The following is a 24,353-nucleotide window of genomic DNA, read 5'->3' as shown; positions in this document are numbered from 1 at the left end:
TTTAATTGCGAGAAATAATATTAAGGATGTGTGATTCTTATGCCCGAGCATATTGCATTATAATAAGTTCAGGAACATTACCAGGGAACACGGCTTATTAAAGAGAAGCAAGGTAGAGGCTGGATGGAGATAGATTTAATTGTAATATACCTAATCCTGAATATATTATACATCTGCATGCAAACCCCTATACAAGATTTGAATATTAATTGAAATATGCAGATGATGTATAGGGTTGTAATTATTGCTGATTTAGAAGTATAATTGGATGAAAACTTTTTTTTTTGGTGGACTGTTGCAGCCGCGCGCCGTGGCGAGAGATTAATATGCATATTCATGGCTGAATCTGCTGAACTCTTATTACTGACAATTGGTTTAGAGAATACGTTTGTGAGGCCGGGGTTGAAAGGCTGCTGGGAGACAATAGCGAGCGGGGACCATGGAGAGAAAACAAATCTTTCGCCGAGCGACGGAGGCAAAATGAGAAAAACATATGAAACAAAGACCTGTGAGCTGGTTTGGATGAGAGCGGCGGGCGAATATCCGTTTGCTACACGACCGAACGTGTGCGTGTGTTCAGCTCCTCGACAGCAAACCAAGCATGCCTTTTTTTTAAAAGGGGAAGAAGTTTGTCGGGTTTGCTTAAATAATAATAAGAAAAAACCTTTATATTCCTCGATGTGAGACGTCAGATTCAGTGTTTTAATTTACATTTTAGTGACCTCACAGGGATGATGTAACTTTTAGATCAAGACTAGATGTTCAGTGTAATGAATAATATGACTCAATGTAGTTTCAATCATCATGCTAAGAGATTATCATACTTTTACTTAAATGGTTTGGAAGTCATGGATGTCTGGAACAGGAGGAACACATCCACAAGTCCTGGTGAGGTCACTGGGGAAAGCATTTTGGGTGTTACTCCGATGTTTAATCAAACTAACGTACATGGCAAACTATTTTAATAACTGAGGCACCAGGAGGATTTTCAGGGCTTTAGCAGTGTAAGCTAAGTGAGCTAAGGGATAACAAGTGGAGTAATTCCTTGATAAAGTCAGTAACCTAAGATCTCCCTGAATGATTTGCCGTACTAGTCATTCTAAGAAATTAGCGGATTAGCCCCCAAAATTCATACAAAGTATCCACAAGTTGACAGAACAAGATAAAACTGACCAAAAGCTGTGCGGTGGACGTACTTTAAGGATTAAGTTGCAGCCGTTGTAGCCCCCGTTTCAACTGACGTGATCTACTGGATCAATTCCAACACTTTCAAATCATTTACTCATCAAAATATGTCAATATAGAGCAAAGACTTTCTATTCCTCTGTATAAATCCACTGTGTTCTCCTCTCCTTACTCACTGTTCCTTAAAAACAACAGGTGGCTCTTTTCTCCGATACTGAACAGGCAGTATTTTCCTCTCTGCCACCTTTGCCAGAGCTTATAATGTCACATCCGAGGGAGAGGAATGAGTTACCATGTGCTTAGAGGATGATGGATGGATAAAAGATGGCACCATCTCCTCCCGTGAACCTCCGTCCTGAACTACACCGCAGAAGGTAATGAGATCCACATCTTTCGCAGGATTAAGTACATGTTGGGGCACATGTAGAGCTAATTCACCTCTCACCTTGCTTCACCTACAGTAAACCGCTCGAAGCAGGCTTCTTATCTGCCCTCTTCTCTTCTTCCTACCAGCAAACTTCATGAGTCGTGACAGGCAGGTTGGCGTTAATGCGACCCACTGGAAACCGCTCCCGCGACCTCGGCTGTCTCGGAGCTGCCGAGCGGCCCTCCCCGCCCGCCTCCCCTTGTCAAACAAAAGAGAAACGCTGAAGGACCTCCGCTAAGTCTTGTCAGAGCTGTCACGCACTCCGCCGCCGCCTCAGTCTTGACGAGCAGTTGGTTGAAATACCCGCCGAGACCTGTCGCCCTGCCTCTCCCCCCTCCCGTCCGCCGCCGTCATTACCTCCTTGTTCTATATGCTGATTTATTTCACTTCACCGTCTTTTCATCCGCCAAAACTCCTCTAAGAGCTCAAGACAGAGGCCTGATTACTCTGAGAAATGCCTGAAAATACAATTAAGAAGCTGTGACCCAGATTGGGGTGCTGACCGTTGTTTTACCCCGGTCATCCCTCGTGGGTGCGCCCCCGTGCCCAAACCCCCACAGCGGGATACCAACCTCGCAACCCCCCCGTCCACATATCCAGCCCCGTTTCTGCATGCAGATGATAAGGAGGAGGGAAGAAGTTGCCACAGCGGAGAGTCCCTCATCAAGTTAGAGCTCTGAGACCTGCTCTCAGCCCCCCCGGGAGCTCTTACAAGGCTTTTGATATTCAGGCCATCTACACACACATGCTGGTGGAGTGAAAGTTAGTGCAAAGCTGCAGAAGAAGTTTGAATGCAAACAGTTTTAATGGCATGTTGCGTGATATAACTTGCAGGTCACATGGCATCCACGTGATGACTACTGCTGAAGTATGCGAGGAAACAGATACTGAAGCAAGAATCGAAAAAAGAGCTTCTCGAACTCATCGTTACTGCCGTCAATTCCTTGAAAGCATCAAAGGAACTTAAACCAACATGACGAAGGTCGAAAGTCTTGATTTTTTGCTGCAACTGTTGCTGCGGCCCAATTCCATACTAAATACAGATTCTCAGCAGGACTCGAGTATCAAAAGATGTCAAGTGTGGAGAAATTCTGCTTGATTTTTAGGTGGGACACTCCCAAGAAAATCAAAAATAAAGTGTCCATCTTTGGAAAAACAACTCTTCTTTTTATTTAAAGCTGCTGCGAGAAACTTTGGTTTCTTGATTCTGGCGACCCCTGTGGAGAAAAGAGGCATGAGCAAAGTAAAAAGTAAACTTTGTCGACTTTTAATACACGGCGTGTAATTTTTGACGTTAGCTAACAACAAAAAGACAGAAGTAGTGTTGGATCATTGGAGACTCTTCTTCACTCTCTTACTCTCTGTCAGGCCTGGACTAAAAGGAGGACTCTAAATTCAACAGGCTTTAATTCTGAAATTAGTGGCTTCAAGACAGAGAGACAACCAAATAGGCTATGAAACCTATACCTGACTACGCTCGACACAAGAGAAAAAGAAAAAAAGTAAACAAAACAAAAACAGAACAGAAAACCACACCAATGGTAGGAACTCAACGAAAACCGGAAAACTACAAACTGACTAATCACGAAACTAAATTAGAAAAGGTAACAACAAAAAATCACTCACAAGGAGGAAAAAACATAGGCTATCAAACAGGGCTACTCTATGGCACAAAACAAAGACATCAAAATCGCTCCAAAAGGGAGAAAAGCAAAAGGCTAAACTAAATCTGTGATCTGATGATCAACCAACATCAGTATCGGACCTCACTGACGCTGCCAAGGTTCAAAATGTGGAAGATCTGGTTAAAGCAGCAGTTAAATGGCTGTAGATTGTGTCCACTTCATTTTGGGTACATACTATGTATAGCCTATATTGTACAATCCAAGTGTATAGAATTGAATTCCCCCTCCACTGCTTTTGTTGCCACCCCCTGCATCACCTTGATAACCGCAATGAGCTCACCGCCCGCCGCGCCCACTTGATCCGCCCACAGGAAGTGGTGAACGCCCCCAAATGACCTCGCTAACATTGAACCTGGGAGAACGGGGGAGTTCAGCTTGAACACACAGCCCGGTATTAAAGAATATATGCTGTTTATTTATCATGCTAATCAGATAAAAGTTGAATCTTGCAGCTGCACAACAGCAGTGTGGGTTTGAGGCTACTTTCGGTGGCGCGGCGGTGTCACTGTGGGTGTTTACTGTTGGTTTTTGCATGTATGTTGGTATAAGAGACGTGGGAGCTCGCTATTTGTTTAGTCGGTCTGGCGGCCGCGCCGATTTCATGATAAATATTAGCACTCAAATATGTGAGTAGGGCATTTATTGAAAGTGATCACTCCAAACATTGTTTGTTTGTCTGCAGAATTGCGGGCGGCCTCTTCTCGCCGAGCGGGGTTATGAGAAATTTCTCCCCCAAAAACAGCCCAAATGTAACCAATTCGATTTATGTTTGTTTTTCGCCTTTTCGAGACTGTTTGTCAATGTTTAGAAGTGCTTGTGTGTGAGTGTGTGTGCGTGTTGGAGGGAGGGAGGGAGGGAGGGAAGGTCCACATGTGCGTAACAATGATAGCTACACTACACTCGGGAAAAACAAACACCTCAAGAGACCCATATATCCACTCGCAGGGAAGTTTTATAAACCAGGCTGCAGTACATTTATCCACCCACTCCATTTTCCTTTTTTTTTCTTCTTCTTCTGCATGGGATTACAAGGTGGTCAGGCTCTGCCAAGAATCCTCTAGGTGCAGCGCAAAGGGAGCGAGAGCAATGTGTGTGAGAAAAAAAAGCCTAAATACGTGACTTTGGAGTCGAGCGGGTTGGGGGGGTGGGAAGGATAAGGGGGGGAGATGGGACTCGAATCCGAGAGGGCCGGAAACGGAGAGAGAGAGAGCCCGAGGAACAGTGGGAGACTGACCTTTTACAAGACAGCTGTTCTCTCTCAGGTGCTTGTTCTCAGCATATCTGCAGCCCCCCCCCCCTTTTTTTTTTGCATTAGTCATTATTTGGTCCCGTGGGATCGGGAACAGGATGGGGTGAGTGTTTTAATGTGGCAGGAAGCGATACTACACTCTCAGAGAAAAAAAAAAGCTTGTGACCCGATCAGGACAGAGCACAGCTGATACACAAACTTACAGCATGTTTAATCAAACGCTCCTTCAGATTAATTCTTTCCATACATGTGGCGTGATAGGTGTCTGTAAACAGGGTTACTGAGAATTTTGCTCGGGAAAAACAACACATCCCAGGAGGCAGCGATAGCATGCCAGTTGCTTTCTGAAATAAATGTGTTCTTTCTTTGTTGTGTTTCGTCTCGACCTCTGTTTTTGTGCAATGTGTGTCTTTATTAGGGGGCTGACAGGACAAGGGAGGGTACAGCGATGAGGAACGACATGCAACACAGCCAGGAACGTTACGTCTAATGGCACCTTAAACCCCTCAGGCCACGGGGACGGCCCATTTTTGGTAATTAACTGTCCCTTCTTTGTTGAGATGCCGAGGTGACGAAATGTTAGCATCCAGCGGAGCGGTGGATGGAGATTCATCTTACAGTATGGAACAAGATCTCACAAACAGCTTTCAGGTGATGCAAGAAACTCAGTGAGTTACAGAGGCCGCTGGAAAAAAAATAAAAAAACAACATTAAATGTATGAGTGGGGCGAGATGTTGTGCCGGGCCTTTAAAGTGGGATGTTTTTCTGTTTTTGTGGACGAGTACGCACTAAAAGTGCTGTAGCTCATTCACGCAGCAATGTTATTATTAATTAATAAGTATTATTAATGTTTTACCAGACTTTATATTTTTCTTTCCCAGTCGTGACTTCACACTGACTCCTTTTTTGGGTTAAATCATATCTTCAAAGGGTAACTCCACCAGTTATACAGGTCTTGAGGAGTAGTATAAAGCCTTTTGTGGCTCCACAGGAAGCTGCATGTAATCTGATAAATACGTTGTATTGTGGGAAATGTAGGCACCGGGTTTTGAGAAGGAAGAAGAATGCGTGGAGTAACATCAGCTGATCTCTTTTGCGTTGATTATAATCATTTGTTTTTTTAACTGTCCACAATGAGTCTGAAAGTGTTGCCTTTTAAAAAAACAGGTTTTTCCAATTAAATGGAAAAGCGCCTGCCAAAAAAAATGCAATTTTATGACCTAAAACCTCATTATTCATCTTTATTTCCTCATTAACACTCCATGCATGCATATAAAATAGTCAAAAACAAATGCTTGGTTGGAAAAAACAAAATCACTTATTGGCTGTTGTAGGCTCCAGGGTGGGCATAGAAGCTCCGAACCTATCCTATCTAAGCTTTATAACGATGTTTAGCATAATTGTTACACCTGTGTTTGTATTGTTTGCTCACCAGCTTAGCCACACACACTCAAACCTGAGATTATATTTCATTTTGATAAACTGATTTTCCCTTTCCCTGCACTTTTTGTTGAAAAGCTCTTAAAACCAGTTTCACCTGCCTGACTCTGGTGGAGAGTATGAGGCGTACATGCTGGATAAACCCTTTATTACAACACCAAAAAGGTCACATACTGTCATGCTTTCATCGAGACGGTGTCACAGAAACTCACACCGATCTAACTGTACATTTGAAATATAAAAACTGCATTGAAAAGAGCCACATGTGTGTGTTGTAGAGCCACAGAGAGACAGATGTATTTCAAGTATTTCCTTTTATGAGTGTACTAAAGGAGTCAGAGGGGGTTTGTTCGGCGCAAGGAAAAGGCATTAGGTGATACAGCGCACCTCATCTCCGCCAAGCTCTCCAGGTTACAACAGCGCAGGGAGGGGAAGGAGAGTTTTTCTTTTTTCCTCCTCCTGCGAAAGTCTTCAATCTTGTGAAGCCTGAGGGGCTGAGTAGGTGTTTAATTATTAAAGGTGTTTGAACAAAAGGCTATTCTAAGCCTGCTGGAGCCACCAACTGGACATTCTCCTCAGTGTTTGATGGATGACTACCTTCAGAAATAGTCTGTTTCCCTCGCTGTGTTTGTGTTAAATTACCCCAAAAGACTCCCAGAGACCTGCGCTGTCCTTTCTCCTTGTTAAAAAGGATATCCTCACATTTGTGGTGTTTCACAGATGCGGCGACATGCTGCGATCGCCACAAAAGGTGAACACAAAGATTAATCAGCTTGGAAGTTAATGCACGTCCATGCAGCGCTTTGGAAAGTTTAGTTTATGATGCAGCTTTAATTCTGGCTGAATGAAACTTGGGAGGAAAAAGTACAATTGCTGCAATTTGGATGCTAAACTGGTCGCCATTGTGAAGGCCCTCCTTTCTGTATTCACCCTGCATTCATCCTCACATTAACATTAAAGAGAATAACTTCTTAAATGTTACACATAAATCCAATTAGTATTGTACAGTGACTGAAAAACGGCTTCAATCCTTTCACAGAGAGCAGAACTACCACGATGACATGAAAAACTTGTTAAAAGTCCTGAATTTAAACTTTTTCTAGAGCAAAATTACGGAGAAATTATAGTTAAATATCCTAATTTTAAATAAACTGCTCTTTTAATAGTAAAAAACTACAAACACATTAAAGATTAGACACCATTTTAATGTTAGGTGTTCTGTGGAAACTTACAGTTAATAATACATGCATTTTAAAAACATTTACTACCTGTAAGACTAGAATAAAAGCATGAAATGTGAGTATTTGGGAGGGCAAGCTGTGATGTTTCTGAAGAATTCTTGTTGGATTTGAGTAGGAGCACAAGTGCATCAACAAAAAAAGAAAAAAAAAGAAGTGAGACTTTATTAAAGAGTCATGTAAGCAAAGCAAGAAACATAAAAGCAAAGCAAGAAACATAAAAGCATCACATAAAAAAAGACGGGTGTCAGGAAAAATTAATAAAACATCAGCACATAAAAGTGAGATTCAGAAGTGGTTTTAAAGACGATACTGAGTATTCAGGGTGAACTGAAGCTCAGGATCTCTTGACAGTAAAAACATTCTCATTTTGTTTTAATTCCTCAGGTCAAAATCACATTCAGCATTATCAACTTGTCTTTAGGTTCAGCTGGTTGATTTACTGGGAGCATTTGTACAGATACAGCAGATTTGGGTGGTTAGTAAACTGCAAGAAATAAACGTCAGATACCACATCCAAGAACAATAATTATTAAACTACATCAATAAACTGTCCAAGGTAAAACTGGAGTCCTCTTAGGTCTGTACCGTCGAGAATATACTCCAAGGCTGGCTAAAGAAGTGACACAGACTGGAATTAATCACCAATATTACTGTTTTTTGGTAATTTGTTTAATTTGTAGGGTAAAGTTCAGACAGCAGGAGTCAATAGGGGCTCAACAGCCAGGTTTTGAAAAAAACAAGTGCTCCTGGTAAGATGTAAACCCTGAGAAAGGTAATCTGGCCATTATCTGGACTGACCTCAGGGGTGAAGCCGACTCAGGAGTGAAGCCGACTCAGGAGTGAAGCTGCTGCCAGCTGTCAACCTGTCAACAAGCTTAATTTAGGCTGCCTCATCTAATAGTCACATTTCACAGTACAAACCTGTGTTGACAGTAGGTAAACAGCAATATATAGATAAGATGAATGACAATCTGCTGTGAAATACAGGATCTCCAGTGAGCTACTCAACACTTTGAAACCAAACTGCTGGCAGGGACAACTGGCTCCTGAAGTCCGTTAAAACTGTTCTGGCTTCCTCTCAGGTATGTTTTGGATCAGTCGTGCTTTTTTAAATCAAGAGATTCGTGGCCAAATCTCGTCATGTGACACCTTACAACGTGCTTGTATGTAAGTAAAGTACTCTGAGCTGAGATGCAGGTTGTGTAACCCTGAAAGAAAAATCCCACTTGAAGAGCAGACACTCCAAGGATCTGGTGTTTTCTGGGCAGTTCCTGATGAAATAAATGAGTTGTTTGAATTACCACTTAATGACAGGGTTGGGGCAGATTGCTGGAGACGATGTTCCCCAGTGGTTGCTGGACCAAAGGTTCAGTCTGATGTTTCCACAAATTAAAAATCCACCCGAAACCTTGTGAAATCAGCCTGCGGTGTGCCAATACCTGCTCAGTCAGGACTCCTGGGTCAGTAAAATTTCCAGGTCGGAAAAAAATGTTAACAGAGCCTTCAACACTTTCTGGTTTTAAAAAAAAAAATGAGGGAGAGTCCAGGCGAGCAGCAGCGTTTGAGGGTTACGGTTAATTTTCCTCCATTAGAGGAACACAGTTATTCAAGGGAAATAAGTTATCTCATCCTCTGTCTGTGTCACTCAGGCAGTCGACGCACTGACACCATGAGACAGATAACTACGGATTCAAATCTACTTTATTATTATCATTCTTAAAACTTTCATTTAGATGAAAATAAACAAAAAAATTGAGGTCATTTCAGGTTTTAGGTTTCATCTTTATATAGCAGTAAAATACCCTTAACCGTACCATATATTAATAGTGTATTTTGTCACGTATTTTACCTCTAATGCTTGAATGTTATAATTCTGGCAGGACATATTAATCTGCTTCGTTTATGGTTCTTAGTTGTGGTCCAGTGCAGAATGTACTCAGCTGGCTATCCTCTGTGTTTGTGTGGTTTAATGGGAAGATGCCTGGGAGCTGTTTTTGTTAAATTTAACCATTTCTAATTCTCAGTTATTACAATTTGGGTCATATATCGGCCATTTATATTATATATATGAGGCAAGACTGAAAATGAGCCCACCTGAAATGTTGATAAGTGCAGATGGTAAGTTATCCTTAAGTAACATGACAGTTTTCATGGTTGCCTTGTTTGCGTTTCAGCATTTGATTTAGTGTTACAGAGAGGGGTGATAGTCAAAAGTGTGAAAGTAAACCAAGTTATACGAAACCACAAGTGTTTCACCACATCTAAACACCGGACGAGACCGCTGGACTTTGGAAGCAGTGGCTTGTTTTTCTCTTAAAGAGGACCTATTATGTTCATTTCCACATCTGCATGGTCTATTGTGGGATTCCACCGCATGACTCACAGTAAAAAGAAAATCCTTATTTGTTTGTAGTCAGGCTTATTTTCTTTTGATTAGACAAACTTATGGAAGCTCGCCGAGGGGGAGGACCAACTGATCGGACAGCGACATGCACACCACCCCCACCCTGTTCCCTGACTGCTCGAGCAATATGAACTTGATGAGGCTGGACCTCATGGATTACCGTACAAAGACAGAATGTTATTCACTGATTTTGGTAAAACTGGATCTTATTTTCTGGAAAAAAGGATTTACAGAGTTTTTTTGTTGCCTACCCAGTTAGCTTGGTTAGCTGTGCAGCTGGATTTTCAGGCACAGGGTGGGGGGGGGACTCAGCTAATAAGGGCCACTTACTGCAGCGCTAAGTAAACGAACTAGCTACTGAAAGCTAACATCAAAGTTAGCAGCAGTTAGAAGCTACTTTTAACAACAAATAAACCTTTATATGCATCAGGAAAATGCACGAAGAAAGAACATCAGAAAGTATTTTCTCGGTATAATCCAGATGAAAGCCTTGGTTCGAATAACAAGACAGACTAAACAGATGGATCCCCCGTATCTTCCCCGGCATCCCTGTACTTTGTGGCAACTCTGTACGCAAGCAAACATGATAACAAAATGATGTTAGATTTTAAAGGAAGTAGAAAAACATGTGAGTCTAATGTTAAGATTAGACTATACATTTGTAAAAATTATTTTTATGGCCACAGCATGGCTTTGAAAAGTTTCCTGAAGTTTATTATTTGAAGATCCTGGACTTCGTTGTACCTTCTGTACTGCTTGTGCTCGTGTGCTGAGGCTTTTTAATCCTGTACTTGAGCCGACTCCTGCCTGTGACCGTACCGTGCCAAGCAGGCCACCGTTCCCTGTTAATCGACTCTGAAAGCTTCAGTGGAAAACTTCAGCTCTGACCCAGTGACACCGGCACTCGCGCCACAACAGCGAGCCCCGGGAGAGAACCTAGCATCAAATTACCTCTCTGCCCGGACCTGTACTCTCTCCATGTGTGTGTTTCTGAGAGACACTGTGTGTTTGGAGGCTGGGCGTTGTTTGGGGGGGGGTTGGGGTCGTACTTGCCTTGACCACAGGCTGACTGCTCGCCCCGGGGCCCCTGGCGTCAGTGTCAGGGAGAGGTGAATCGGACTATCTCCACTTGCAAATCTATCCCTCGAGACCCCGGAGCCCTTGCACCATCCCCACCTCCTCTCCCACCTCTCGCAAAACATCCTTTTAGAGGGGGTCCATCGGCCATTATGTCCCTCCTCACCTCTCTCGCCACTCCAGCGGGGCGCTATCTGAGGGGAGGAGAGGTGCGACCACGCCACTAATCTCTTTCTCTGAGTCGCTTTGCGCTGCCCATGTCACTCTCTGCCACTGCTCTCCAAGGACGGCTACCTCCACGGTCAAGGTGACTCAGAGTTTAGTTTTCCTGCAGCCATCATGGACGCAGACCTGGACTACCGGGGGTTTATGAATTACAGGCCTTGCTTAAGTGGTAATTTAGGCAGGAATTAAGGGATAACGTGTATTCTAAGAGAGGAAATCCTTTGAGTTTCCTTTTATAATAGAGCACCTACCTCACAGTGGGTAATTGGAGCCAGATGTTGCTCTATGCAGCATTAAAAGCACCGGCCTTTCTCTCTCTTTTTTTTTTTTTTTTCTCCTCTCAGCTACGTGAAACATCTTGAAATTCTGTCATCATACCAGCTTTTGTGTGCTCGCATATACTCCTGTGTCTGTGCCACATAATCACATTAGTTAGATTTAATCTAAGAAGGGGCAAATTATGCGCTTTTCCCATCAAATTTAGCCGCATGACGAGCGAGCGTGCAGAATCGGGGCGAGTGCAACCTATCCCAGAGTGCTTTGCATGGATGGCACAGGACCGGAGGAAGAGACAGAGGGGAGAGTGAGGCGCTGGATGAAAGGGAAACGCTAATAATGTCTCACATGTGTACTGGCAAATTGTCTGCTAACACCGGCGAGCAACACACACACTAGCCGGGGAACGTGGCGGCAGCCTCCTAATAAGCAGCATGCACTATTTATGATCATAAACCAAGGGCAGGGAGGGTGAGCGCTGTCAAAATAAAAAAACATGTCAATCTTAGCGCCCCACTGTTGCCTGAGCTCGTTGCCTGTCTGTTAACGCACTTCTTTTTTTTTTTTTTTCATGTTTGCCTATGATGTACAAAGGCGGGAAAAATCACATCAAACCCACAGATTTCTTAAACTTCTACATGTCTATAAAGGGAGGGAGGGGGTCGATGGAAATCAAAGGGAATATCAAAGTTTGGAGAAGTACGGGAATACGTCTGTGAGAAAGTAAATATTTTGTCCTAATGGTTTGTGTGTTTTGAGCAAAGCACATGTGATGAAAACCAGAGATATACATGTCAGTGCAGTCGGCGGAGCGCTAGGTGAGGAAGTACGGTGAGGTGGGGGAAAAAAAACAGGGGGAAAAAATGAGGCCAGGCTCCGTTTTAATACTTCATAGGGCATTGAAAATTCCCTCTGAATTTCCCTAACTTCTCCCCGCTCTGCGCAATTATGCATGTTTATTCATTTTGATTAACGGCGATGAAAAGTCACGTCGGCCTCGCGCCTGATTTACGTACATTTGTGCCACTGAGCAAGTGACAGTCCGTCAGAAACACATGAAAGACAAACGTCTCGGCTTTTTTTTCCCCCCCCTGCTTTATACCTACTGAAACAGCAGGTAACTGACACAGTTTAAATATTTCACGGGTCTCGCAGGACAGCATTCAAAGACGACGGAGGAATATCTGCGGGATCCAAGAAAAGTTGATTTAAGTCGGTGTGACACAAGTAATACGTTGATTAGTTGCCTTGGGCCCTGGATCCTCCTGGCTTCTAACAACTACTCGGCTTCTTTCTTCTCGCGAACCTTCCCTCTGAATCCACCACCGGCCACTGGAGGAATACAAGAGGGAGATACGGAAGAAAGAAAGATGGAGCGATTGAAAATATCTCTGCTGTCAGGTTAAAAGCTTAAAAAATATATATTGAAAAAGTAAGACTGTAATGACCTGAGAGAAGAAAAACAGTGATGTCCTGTTGAACCTGTTTTTGTGCACATCTCATCTCATCTGGTCATTCACGTCTCTATTTGAGAATATTCTAGCATGCTTCCACGACTTATTTCAAGAATTTTCCCAAGTATGAGTTTCAATAAAAAATAAGGAAGATGACTGCACCCAGAATCGAGGGAAAAAAAGGCAGAAATAGAAACTTAAGAATGGGATATCTGCAGCGTGAGCTCATTCCTCAAATCTAATTAGTACGGGGTTCAACAAAGTGTAGATTTTAACTCTTCCTGCATGGTGAAAGATATTTGGAAGCCATTTTTAAAACCCAAGCAAAGTTTAACATCCATGCAGAGCTCGTCTACCTTCAGGAGGAAGAAACATGCAACGCGACAGCTAAGCTAAAGCTAAAAAATAAAAAAAAAATAAAAACAGGCATCCTGTAATAATTACAATGACGAGGTTTCTCCAAAACAGCAACTGAGACAAAATAAAGGTGAGAAAACGCTCATAAGTTCCAGAAAGAAAACATTTCCAGTGATGTAACAGTGTGGGAGACGAGACTGTCGGGCGGGAGGAGGAGGGATGGCTGGAGGAGACCACGGCAGCTTCGGAGTATAATAAAAAAAAAAAAAAAAGAAAAGAAAAGAAACACCAATTTCGCTCCAACAGCTGAGCACCTACAGGTCATTATTTCCTCTGCTGGGCTGTAATGTGAAAGTCCGGAGCCCCGGTCGGCGAAAACTTCCCCTGTGTTGAATCAACAGTAAATAATGACTTGGTCAGACTTATTCCTGTACCTTGACCTCTGGCAATAAGGCGACATCAATCTGTAAACACAGACGTTTGATCACTACGGACTTCTTCCATACAGTCAATTACGCGAGCGTATTTGGTCAGATATGTGTCACAGCAGCCGCGAAAAAGAATAAATAAAGCGGGGTCATTATTGCTGCAGTTTCTTCTGTTTTTCTAATCCAGATGTACAGTAGATAGATTCACCATCAGTCGCACATGAAAGGGTCGGATCAGTCGATGTTCCCTCATCGTGACATCCAGCTGAATAATGGAAATTGTCCCTGAAATCCAACGTGATGCTGCTGATGTGAGATTTTCTTAATATTTATGTATTTGTATACGTTTGTTTGTTTCTTTTATGTTTTTTGAACTACATTGTTGTTGTATCGTGCATACACTGATTTATGTGCATTTCATTCTACCGTGGTAAAATATTACTTTGGTGAAACTTAAAGTCACGCCTACAAATACTGAATAAGAAAAGTCTTGGAGTATCTGATATTAAATGCATCGAAAGTACAAATAAAAGTAGATAAAAGTAAATAAAAATGCACTACCATACTTTATAATTACATGTTTATTGTGTACAATATATGTTTAAATGTATACACTAGTCTATTCTATTCTGTTTCTTACCTTTAATTATATTGTTTATTTTTTACCATGTTTTTTGTAATATTACTGTCCTTTTTCCCCGTTTGTGCGACAATAAAGGAATACTGATTCTGATTCTGATGATGCATATATATTTAAATATATGTATATACTACGGCTCGACTGCCCTCGTCAATTATCCAAATCAGTGTTCTGTTGAAACAAATTAATTTTAAATAATGTGCCGTCACCCTGCAGCCATGACAGCCGTGGTGTGGCTGCGAGCAGAGGAAAAATAATGGACGGATTCAAAAACTTTTCAGTAAGTTTGAGTCATTTATACAACGTGTAAATACAAAAAATAACCAAAAACGAGAATGTTCCTTTAAGTACGGCGCGTGAAATTAAGCCCTGTGACACGGTGGCAACAAAAATAGACTTGTGTTTTTAATATGTATTTTATTTTTAAGGGATCATCCTACTTCCTGCTCCCCATATTCAACCTCCCCCTCCTCTTTCCCTCAGTGATGAAGTGCTGATCCAGTGTTTAACATCTGGCTGCCAACCAAATTTCCTCTGGGATAATGACTATAATGATAGCTGGAGTAAATATCTAAATCTCGCCATGAATAACTGCATCTTGTTTTTAGTTTGACAACCGTCCGACACTTTATATCCATAAACGCCGGCTGCTTTTCTAACCTTTAAAAAAGATTTACGTGTCTTAACATCAGCAGGACACAAAATCCGCAGCGTGCTTTGTATCACGGCCGACGTGTTCTGCCTCCGTCGAGTATTTCAGCAGGTTTTCTTTAAAAGAGCCTCTCCAACGCTCTCACCAGGGTAAACACATGTATATTTAATCTACTCGGTGATTATAGTAATTCTACTGTGACATACATGAATTTATTACAGCAGATGACCCCACCTAGAAAAAGAAAAATCCCTCGGCGGAGAGAGAAAGAGAGAGAGAGAGAGAAAAAACAGAGAAGAAAAATGATAGGAGAGGAATGATAACAACATGTAAACACTCTGACTCTCGAGGCCGGGCTAATGAACGTGCGAGGACAGGAATAGAGAGTGAAAGAGCCAGGGCCGTCTTCCAAAATATCCACTCCCACATAGGTCAGTGGACTTTTGGCTACATCCTGAGCGGGCGTAGGGGAGGGAGGGAGCAGTTTTAAATGCCTGGGATCTGAGGAAAGAATTCGACAGGGCATGGGAATGGCAGTGTCACGGCAGTCGCCAGAGAACGCTCTTAAAAACGCCGCCACGACAGACAGGCCTGCTTAAAAACACTGTCACTCCTGCAGAGTCTCAGATTCTTGTGTTTTTATGACTTTGTTTTCCCGAGGACAAGAACCCCTGTTTTCTCAAGAAGTTCTCCAAACAAATTAAGTGTGAACGCGGAGGGTTGTTTACCCGTGTCAAATTAATAGACCCCTCTTTTGGTGATTCTTCATCCATGGGAGGCGATCGGGACGGAGACCAGCTGCAGTATGTTCAGCAATATTGTTATTACCTTTATTTGAATTGAGATCAAGGCCGACCTCGGTTAGAGTTTAAAACCACCCACCAAGTATTCAAATCTTTGTGTTTCATTCACTCTTTATGAGGCAACAAAGTAGAAGAGTTCGAAAGTCTTTGGGTCCATTTTAGCATCACTCAGCCTCCCATTTTCATTCCTTCATCGCCTTCTGGAAAAGCTCAGGGATGTGATATTCGTGCATAACCAAAAAAAAACTTGTTGATCCAACCCGGCATCGCGCCAAACTATGTAACCTCGTTGCTGTCTTGTTTGGGCCCTTTCCTCGCCGTGAAAACAACGCGGCTTCAAGTTGGCGATACCAAACATGCGATGGCTTGCTACGATTTCAAAATAAAAGGCACCAAAACTACCCCGCTTTAAAATAACCACTTCCTTAAAATAGACTACCGACTTCACAGAGGACTCAAACCATGTTGGGTTAATCCATTGATCCCGTCATGATCGCCCCCTGCTGGTGCTGCACCTTCATACACGAACCATCAGAGTCTTTCCTCAAGCTGATCTGCCGGGTTGAATATCTAAGTCTTTAATAATGTGTTTATCCTTTCTACAATAAATGTGAGCTTTACTTTACTATATTCTGGATGCGTCGCCAAAGAATGCCCCTAAAACTCAAATAATATCATCGTATCCCACATGTCTTAATCAGGAAAATGGTACTGTGCTTTCCAAATGAGAGCTGCAAATGAAAACAATTAGGGTGGAATATTAGTCTGCAGTATCGAGTCCTCCATGATCTAATCTTCTGATCTCGGCCTTGTCGAGGGGCAGATTCCTTTAGTCTATACGGTGATTCTACGTATTTAGGAGACTATTCCTGGATAAACATGAAGTCTTATAGCTTTAAACTTACTGACACAGAGAAACACTTGGCAGAGGAGGCCCGGCTGATGGAAAAATAACGACGCTGCCAAGTGTGGTGAGGGGTTGTCATGGGGGGGCCCCAGGAACAAATTCTGCCCTTCGGCCCTCAAATGAGGTAAATCCAGCCCTGGATCTGATCTTATGAGCTGTGGTTTATGGAGATTTTAATATATTTAGACATCTTGATGTTATCAGGCAACATCAGAGTATGCGGTTCAATTCTTGTGTTGCGTTCGAGGTCAAAATGTAACTACGCTGTACTCCTACAATCCTCTGCTATTCTTTGAGAAGCTAAAACCAAAAGATGTTTTTTTATGACACCTCGATATTCACAATTGCAATCAACTTCCTGTTTGCTGATCAACCGACTTCTTGTTGCAGGATCAGATACATAAAGTGCAGAAGTAAGCGTGGGAGAGTGCGTGCACGTCTCCACTTCACCGTGATTAAACTCCATTTACAACTTTGAAGGTACACTCTGAACATGGAGGGAAGTGTGTGTGCCGTTCTAGTCGGTGTGTATATGTGTGTGTGAAGAAGAAGAAAGGGGGGGGGGGGGGTGATAATTTATTTATGTTTTGAGACTAAATCTGGGTCACTGGAACCTCGTTGTCGTCCTCCTCCTCCTCCCCTGGATCCCAGCGTTCCCTGCGAGGGAGGGAGGTGCTGTTAACTAACCACAGATAACAACAACGCAGCGCTCTTGTAATTTATTTCAATTACTGCCAGTCCTAAAGAGGACAGCGCTCTTTTCTCTATCAGCGAGCGACTCCCACTGAGAGGAGTGCCGGTCAGATTACAAAGTGAACAACACAAAGACTCTAAATATCTGGACAAACTTCCTGGTGGCTTTCAAACAGTCCGGCTCGCAGCTAACTGGGAATTAATGTTTTCCCTTTCTTTCAATTTGTCATCCCTTTTGTTTTCCTGCTGCTCTTTATTCTAAAGCGATTGTGCGAGACATCACTTCCTGTGCAGATCCCCGCACTCTCTGCAGACTTTTAATTGATGTCACCTGTGTGACCAACGCGCATTAACTGTCTGAGTGCGTAATGACTGTAAAATGGGACAATTTGTAACATTTCGCAGAGGGACAGTCCTGAACTCTGCAGGAATTTAAAGGGAGCGCGTGTCAAAGTCTGGGAAAACCAGCGCTGAAACTCCACAGGTGCACATATGAGAGGTCAGGTGTGCTGTGGACGATCAGGCCTCAGGTGAAATGGATGTTAATGATGCAACCACAACAATACTGAGGGAAAAAAACATGTTATTCTTCCACTCCTCAACTCTTTTCACCCTGGTTTGTATCGTGACGCCAAATTAATTTCCGTGAGACAAAATAAAGTAACTGGACTCAACCTTAACAGGAATTCAGATACAATAAACACTGATTGTAATCCTCAGATAAATGTCTAACTATCAGATATACACCATATACAAACATGTAAATACCTGTAATTCATTTTCACTTGTATATTTTTGACGCTTAATTCCATTTAATATCATTTTTAGATGGTCAAGTTATATTTTAACCCTGGTAAATAACCATAATTCTTTATGACGTTGCATTTATCCAACTTTAACTGACAGGAGAGAGATAAACGTAAGTTAGTGGTAACAACGCACAACAACAATAATTCATAAATCGTCTATTTAAAGCGAATTAAACTGTAGTTCATAGTTATTTCACTGTTAACAAACAATACAATGCTTTATACATTATCTATAAGGCTAGTGTTAATTGAATAGGTGCAAGTGATGGTTATAAACATCTACAATCGCCTAAAAAATTGTTTGTATAAACCTATTAACTCAGATTTAATCGACTTTTACATTTAACCAAGACAACAAACAGCTGAAATTCATAAAAGATCTGTGCTTTCAGTCAAGCTGCACACTAATTTGTTTCTCAGGTTTTTTAAAAGGTCCTGCACATCGTCAGAATTTATCAAGAACGACGCTGACGAGTTATCTTCCTGAATCTAGCAGTCGTTTTTTAACCCTGATTTGCTTAAGTCCTACCTTCCTGTTATCGGAGCTGGGATGTTTTCAGGTGTTTTCGCAGCTGCGATTAATAACCGCACGTCTGTTTTTCAGGAAGACGAGGATACATTAAAGCCCCTCAGACAGAAAGCGCCAGCTCAACCCGGCTCGTACAGGATGTTGTCGTACACAGATCACACGCTGCGACAGCAAAGACACCGTGACTCTGGTTAATCGTCGTTTCAATACGGGGAAATTTCCTCATAAACCCCCCTTTTTTTTTTAAACCTGCTGGAGCCGTCACTCAAATGAGGAAAAACCTCAATATCTCGGGAGTTCACAAATAATTTTGCAGTCATTAGTTTGCAATTATAGCACAACTATCTGCCTGCTTTGCAATTATCAGTGTGAATATGCAAATTCGGCTTGATTTCATGGCCCGATTTAAGCAAAAAAACAACAATACAGCAAAGAATCATCATGTGTGTCAAGTTGAAAAGTGGTGGAAAAAAAAGAGGGAAAAATAATTCTTTCAAAATTAAAAGCCGCCTCGATACGAGCCGCGTGGAAGAAGAACTTAATCAACAAAGTGTTAATTGAATACAAGTTCCATAATTGTTGTATTACAAGCACAAACAGTACTTTCCTTAAATATTGTTAATGCGTTTTTTTTTGTTGCACCTATTAGAGATTCTTGTCTCTAAGTTAATTTCATTATGCTAATCAGGCCCTCATCCGTACAGAACCTCCGCTTTGATCCGTGTTAGTTGTCGTGATCTTCAAAGACAACGTCACCACTTACTTTAAATGAATTTTACATATTTTTAAAGGAATCTTATGGAAATGAGGAGATGGGGGGGGGGGGGGGTCGGAGGAGTAATTAATTTTTTATGATGTGTCTCGGTGTTTTTCGACGGCACGAGCTGGATTTCATTTCACTGTTTTAGCAGGAGAGGAAACGTGGAGGCGGGCGGGGAGGAAATGGCTTCAGATGCGAGAAGATTAAAGAAGCTGTGAATTCAAGACTTAATTTGGACTGATAAACTTTTGTGTTTAATATGCTCTTTTGTGTTCCCAGCGTGAAGAGAAAAAGAAACTTTTCCCCTTGGTTTCTCTCCTGCTTCTTCACTTCCTCTTTCTCACGCCGCCCCGCTGCACCCCACTCTTAACTTTTCCCTCTCTCTCACACGGTGAGCGCTTCCTGTCCGGGGCCGGTTTTTCGACATCGCCGCGAGGAAGCAGGGCCTTCTTCAGGAGGAGGGGTTGGGGAGACGGACCCCGAGGCGGGGGGCGAACCACCCGTGAACACGCCTGCATTATTAAAACCGGACAGCGCTGTGAATCAAAGGCCTGGAATCTGGATTAAAAACCTGGCCTGAGGCGGTACGACTGATCAAAAAATAAAGAAGGGAGTGAAGCTCCTGTCGATTTGTTTGTTTATTACCGCTGTAGCGTCTCCGAGCTGCGTGGAGTTTACTCTCCTGCCAAAAGAAGAAGACGTAGAGGAGTGTTTGTGAAAAGTTCTGAACTCTCATCATCTGAAAGAAAGCACACGTCAGACTCTTCATATAGAACGAGGACGGCACTCATTCGTCCGCCAACAGTCCCCTTTAATTCAATCAAGTCTGATCCAATATCAATATCAATTAATGCAAATCGAACCTATGTGTTGAAGATTCAGCTCATCTGCTCTGTATCTGGATCCACATCAAAATCCGTCGTATCCATTTGAATATCTGTCGAAAACTGTTGGTGCCCGTCAACAAACAAAACATAACCGATGATAAGACTGGACGGATAACAAGTGCTCAGTCAATCAAGCCAATTAATCTATTTAAGAACAACAATTTGAACTAAAAGTACACATATTAGCCCTTTACAGTCTCTTAAACGTCTTAAATTTCTCTCTTGATACCGTTTAGGCCATTTTTTAAGTAAAAATGTGAAGCATTTACTGGTTCCAGCTTCTTAATCGGCTCTGGGAGACTGTGATGAGCATTTTTTTACAGCACTTATACGCTAATTGATTAATCAATTAACAACCATTAGCTGCAGCTCTACTTCTCTTTATTTTATATTGCATATATTTGTGTTTTGGGACCAACTATGACATGAACATTAGGCCCTATGTTGCCACATTTCTAGGACATTTTCAAAATTCCTATATTTCCCTTCAATTTAATGGTAAGGGGTTACGGAAACCCTAATCCTAAGGAAATGTGGGAACATAGGGCCTGATTTTGGGAAAAACATCTTAGAAATAGTGCTGTGGGAACATAGGCACGCTCCCATTGGGATAGACCTTAATTTCTCACATTATACAGACTAAACTCAGAATATATTATCATAAACAAACCCTCAACAACCTGTGTATCAACACAACAAGGTGTAAAATGTATGATTTTAATATGAAAACAATGAATCCTCAGCAAACATCTACTAGACAAAGAACAACACAACACATGCCCAGAAAAAAACAAGAAAGAAATCTTCAATTAAATGCCCAAATACCTGAGATTATTCAGCTTTCTGTCACATTTCCCAGATGCCCCAGCGCGCTCATAAACATTTCCTTTACTCCTTCTCCCATAAAACCTTAACAAGTCGCTGAACCCTCTGATTCTTTTCCTGAACAATACCAATAAAACGCCCTCTGAACGCCGACTTCCCCTCTGCCGTCTGTGTGCCGCCGTGTCCTTGTTGGATAATATCACGTAGGTGAACGCGACAGATTGTGCTTACCTACTAAATCCGGCATTAGAAACATTTTTTAAAAAGCCTCTTACACGCCAAAAAATCAAATCTGTCCCCGTCCTGTCTGAGTGCTCAGGCACGCTGCCAGATCTACTCAGGTAATGCAGGCTGGAAGCTGACTGCACAAATCTACCGCCGGCTGTGCCTGGGATACCGCAGCTATAATTTTCCATCATCTATCATTTGAAAAACATACTGTGGCATGTGAAGTAATTAATTAGGAAGACAAATACAGGCAGAGAGGGAGGTTTTATGTCGATGGGAGTCGTGTTTTGATGGATTGGGCGGCAGGTTTCTGGGGTTGAAATGGAGCGCTGGGCTTATACATGTTGATACGGACGCAGGGATAAGCTCTCTCTCTAATTCCTCTGGTCACCGCGGTCAAACTCTCACTCTATCTCTTTTTCTCAGTCTCTCTGTCCTCCTCTGTTTCTGCACCGGTGCATAGCAATGATGTGTTTCAGTCACGGACTTTATTCCCCTTTAATCGTCATAAACAATTGTGATTTGTGACTGTTATTTCTCACTGAATCAGGGCTAGTGTCGGGTGTTTTATGTCGATAAAGAGCCTAAAATGGGACAATAACTAAATTAATTATCTGTTCTAATAAATGACTGAGTGATCCTTTAAGGTCAACACCGAATCAGGCGACTTGTTAGCACACAAGAACAGTTTGCAGTGGATAACTGAAAAGATAATGATGCATTCAAGACAACTCGGAACTCCGACATCCGATTGGAAAAAGTGCAATTAAACACCTCTTAAAGTCGTCAGCTCAGGTCTGACTTCACACATCATGGGACTCATGTGGAGGATGTATTTGTAGATTTTGAAGTATTAAATGCAACTCAGGGCTTCCGTAGCTCCGAGATCGCAAGTATTCTTAATCCACTGACTTCCTGCGTGCTCAGATTATGAAAAATGATCAATAATAATGAGGGATCGCGATGTTTGAGACCAAAAATACAACCCTAACCCTAATCAAACCTCATGTTGGGATTTCTACTGTCCATGCAAGGACGCCACGAAGGTTCAACTATTTGCACATTTGCCAAGAGAACATCGGTTTGTCACGGTCAGCCATGTTTTTTTACGTCGGCGTCGTGCACCTGGAACGCTTCGAGCTCGGAAGTCGGACATGTTCAGACAGGAAATTCCAGCGCCGTACGTTTTAACCAGAGACCTCATTTATTCAGACTACATTAACCTGTTTGTTGATTGTAATGTGCGCCCAACAATGCAACGCACAATGAACAATCAGCTAACGAACAATCTGGAAACAATTAGAAGTAATTGCGTGGATGCTGGTGAGAGCTGGTGGAACATCAGAGCGATAATATTCCGTATTTTCAGATAATAGTGGAAAAAGCAGAAGTCATAACTTAAGACCGTCATAATACGCGTCTATCTTTAACATAGCGGCATCTTTCCTAAGTCACAGTCTCAGTTGACATCCGTCATCACACATGTGGCATCATCAGCTGTAAATACACAGCAGTAACGAACACGAACTCCTCGTGCTGCTGTTAACACGCTGACTGAACCTGAGTACACAGCGCCTGTGACCTATAACTAATGAAGGAGGTGACAGATACTCGATCCTCGCAGACTGATCTGTGTTGTGTGGACTTCTTATCACGCGAGAAATTAAACCGCATTGCAGGAAGTGTAATTATCCTTTTGCACTGTGCAGATTTTTCTCTTTTTCCTTTCAGGGGAAAAAAGAAAAAAAAAGCCTCGGCTTGAAGCGTCGCCTTTTAAGGTTGTCTATTTTTTGCAGTGTGCTGCACCTTGCAGACTTCCCAACAGGTGCCTGCTGGACTTGGTGGGTGTTGATCCAACGCCAGCTGGCTGTGTTGATGGATGACCAACCATCGGCTTCTTTCTTTTCTTTCTCTTTCCCTTTTTTTTTTTTAACATGCAATGCGAGCTGCCGATCGAGGAGGAGAGAGGCGAGGAGAGACTAAGGAGCGGATAGTGATCTGAGAACGGAGAACTGATTGGGTTTCAAAGAGCTTGGCACCGGCCGGCTGCAGGAGGCAACCTGCCAAGAAAAGGTTCCTGTGTACTTTCAGAACGGTAAATGGGAAGTTTAATCAGAGCTATATTGAAATGGTGATTTCCTGCGCCGCGGACACGCGCGTGCACGCACATTGCCGAGGCACGTATTCAACCGTGCACGTATTATATAACCTCCACAACGCGCGTTAAATCCGTGCAGGTGCACCGTGTCAATGAGGTCCTTTCACACCCAGAAATGTATGCACATGCACACATGTCACGTATGGAAAGATATGTACACGTTAGCATGCGCCCACACACAAAGACAGACGGACAGACGGACTGTAAGCGCTACACAGCGGGGTTAAAGAGAGCGCCGGTCTTTTGATTCCTGAGAAAATGGAGCCACTATAAATAGAAACATTGAATAAACAACAATATGACATTGTTTAGTATTTATCAGCATGTGTCATCCGCGTCTAAACAACACAATTGAACCGCATGACATCCACTTGAGCGAAGTCACGTTGTAAAGATGGGTTTTTTTGGAGTACAGCAGCTTCACTCCTTGAGGTTTTCACACAGATTTCACGTCCTCCGCTACTTCAGAAATGTTTAGGTGAATGCTGCAGAAATGTTTTGTGGACTACGAAACGTCACCTGTCTTCATCCATCCATTCCATCACAGATAATACTGTCAATAATGACGGAGATATGAAGTTTTCCCACGACAGCAACAGTCATTGGACAGGACAGTCAACACACATACTATTTGAAGGAAACTCCGGCTCGATTTATCATTTCCACTAGTGCAGCCAGAGTTTACATATCTATAAATACTCCTACTGTTGTATGAAAACCTCTTAACAACCTCACTACTCTGCTGATGTTGCAGATCCTCCAACAAAACTGACAAAATCTTTAAAAAAAAAACCCACCGAGGAAGCCCTTTAAAAAACCCTCCTTAATTAACTTAAAACTGTATTCTGATCTATTTAAATCTAAGATACTAAGGTTTTACACTCGACATCAGACGTCTGTACATGATCGTCAGAGCTGGGATGATTATAAGTCTCCAGGAATGTACTGAATGATAGCAGACGGAGCCAAATAAGCTGGAAGACGAGGAGCGATGATATCAGAGGTCGGAGGTC

The sequence above is a fragment of the Sparus aurata genome, chromosome 24, assembly GCF_900880675.1.
Source record: "Sparus aurata chromosome 24, fSpaAur1.1, whole genome shotgun sequence".
In the NCBI taxonomy this organism is placed as follows: Eukaryota; Metazoa; Chordata; class Actinopteri; order Spariformes; family Sparidae; genus Sparus; species Sparus aurata.
Note: the sequence above shows the minus strand (reverse complement) of the source record.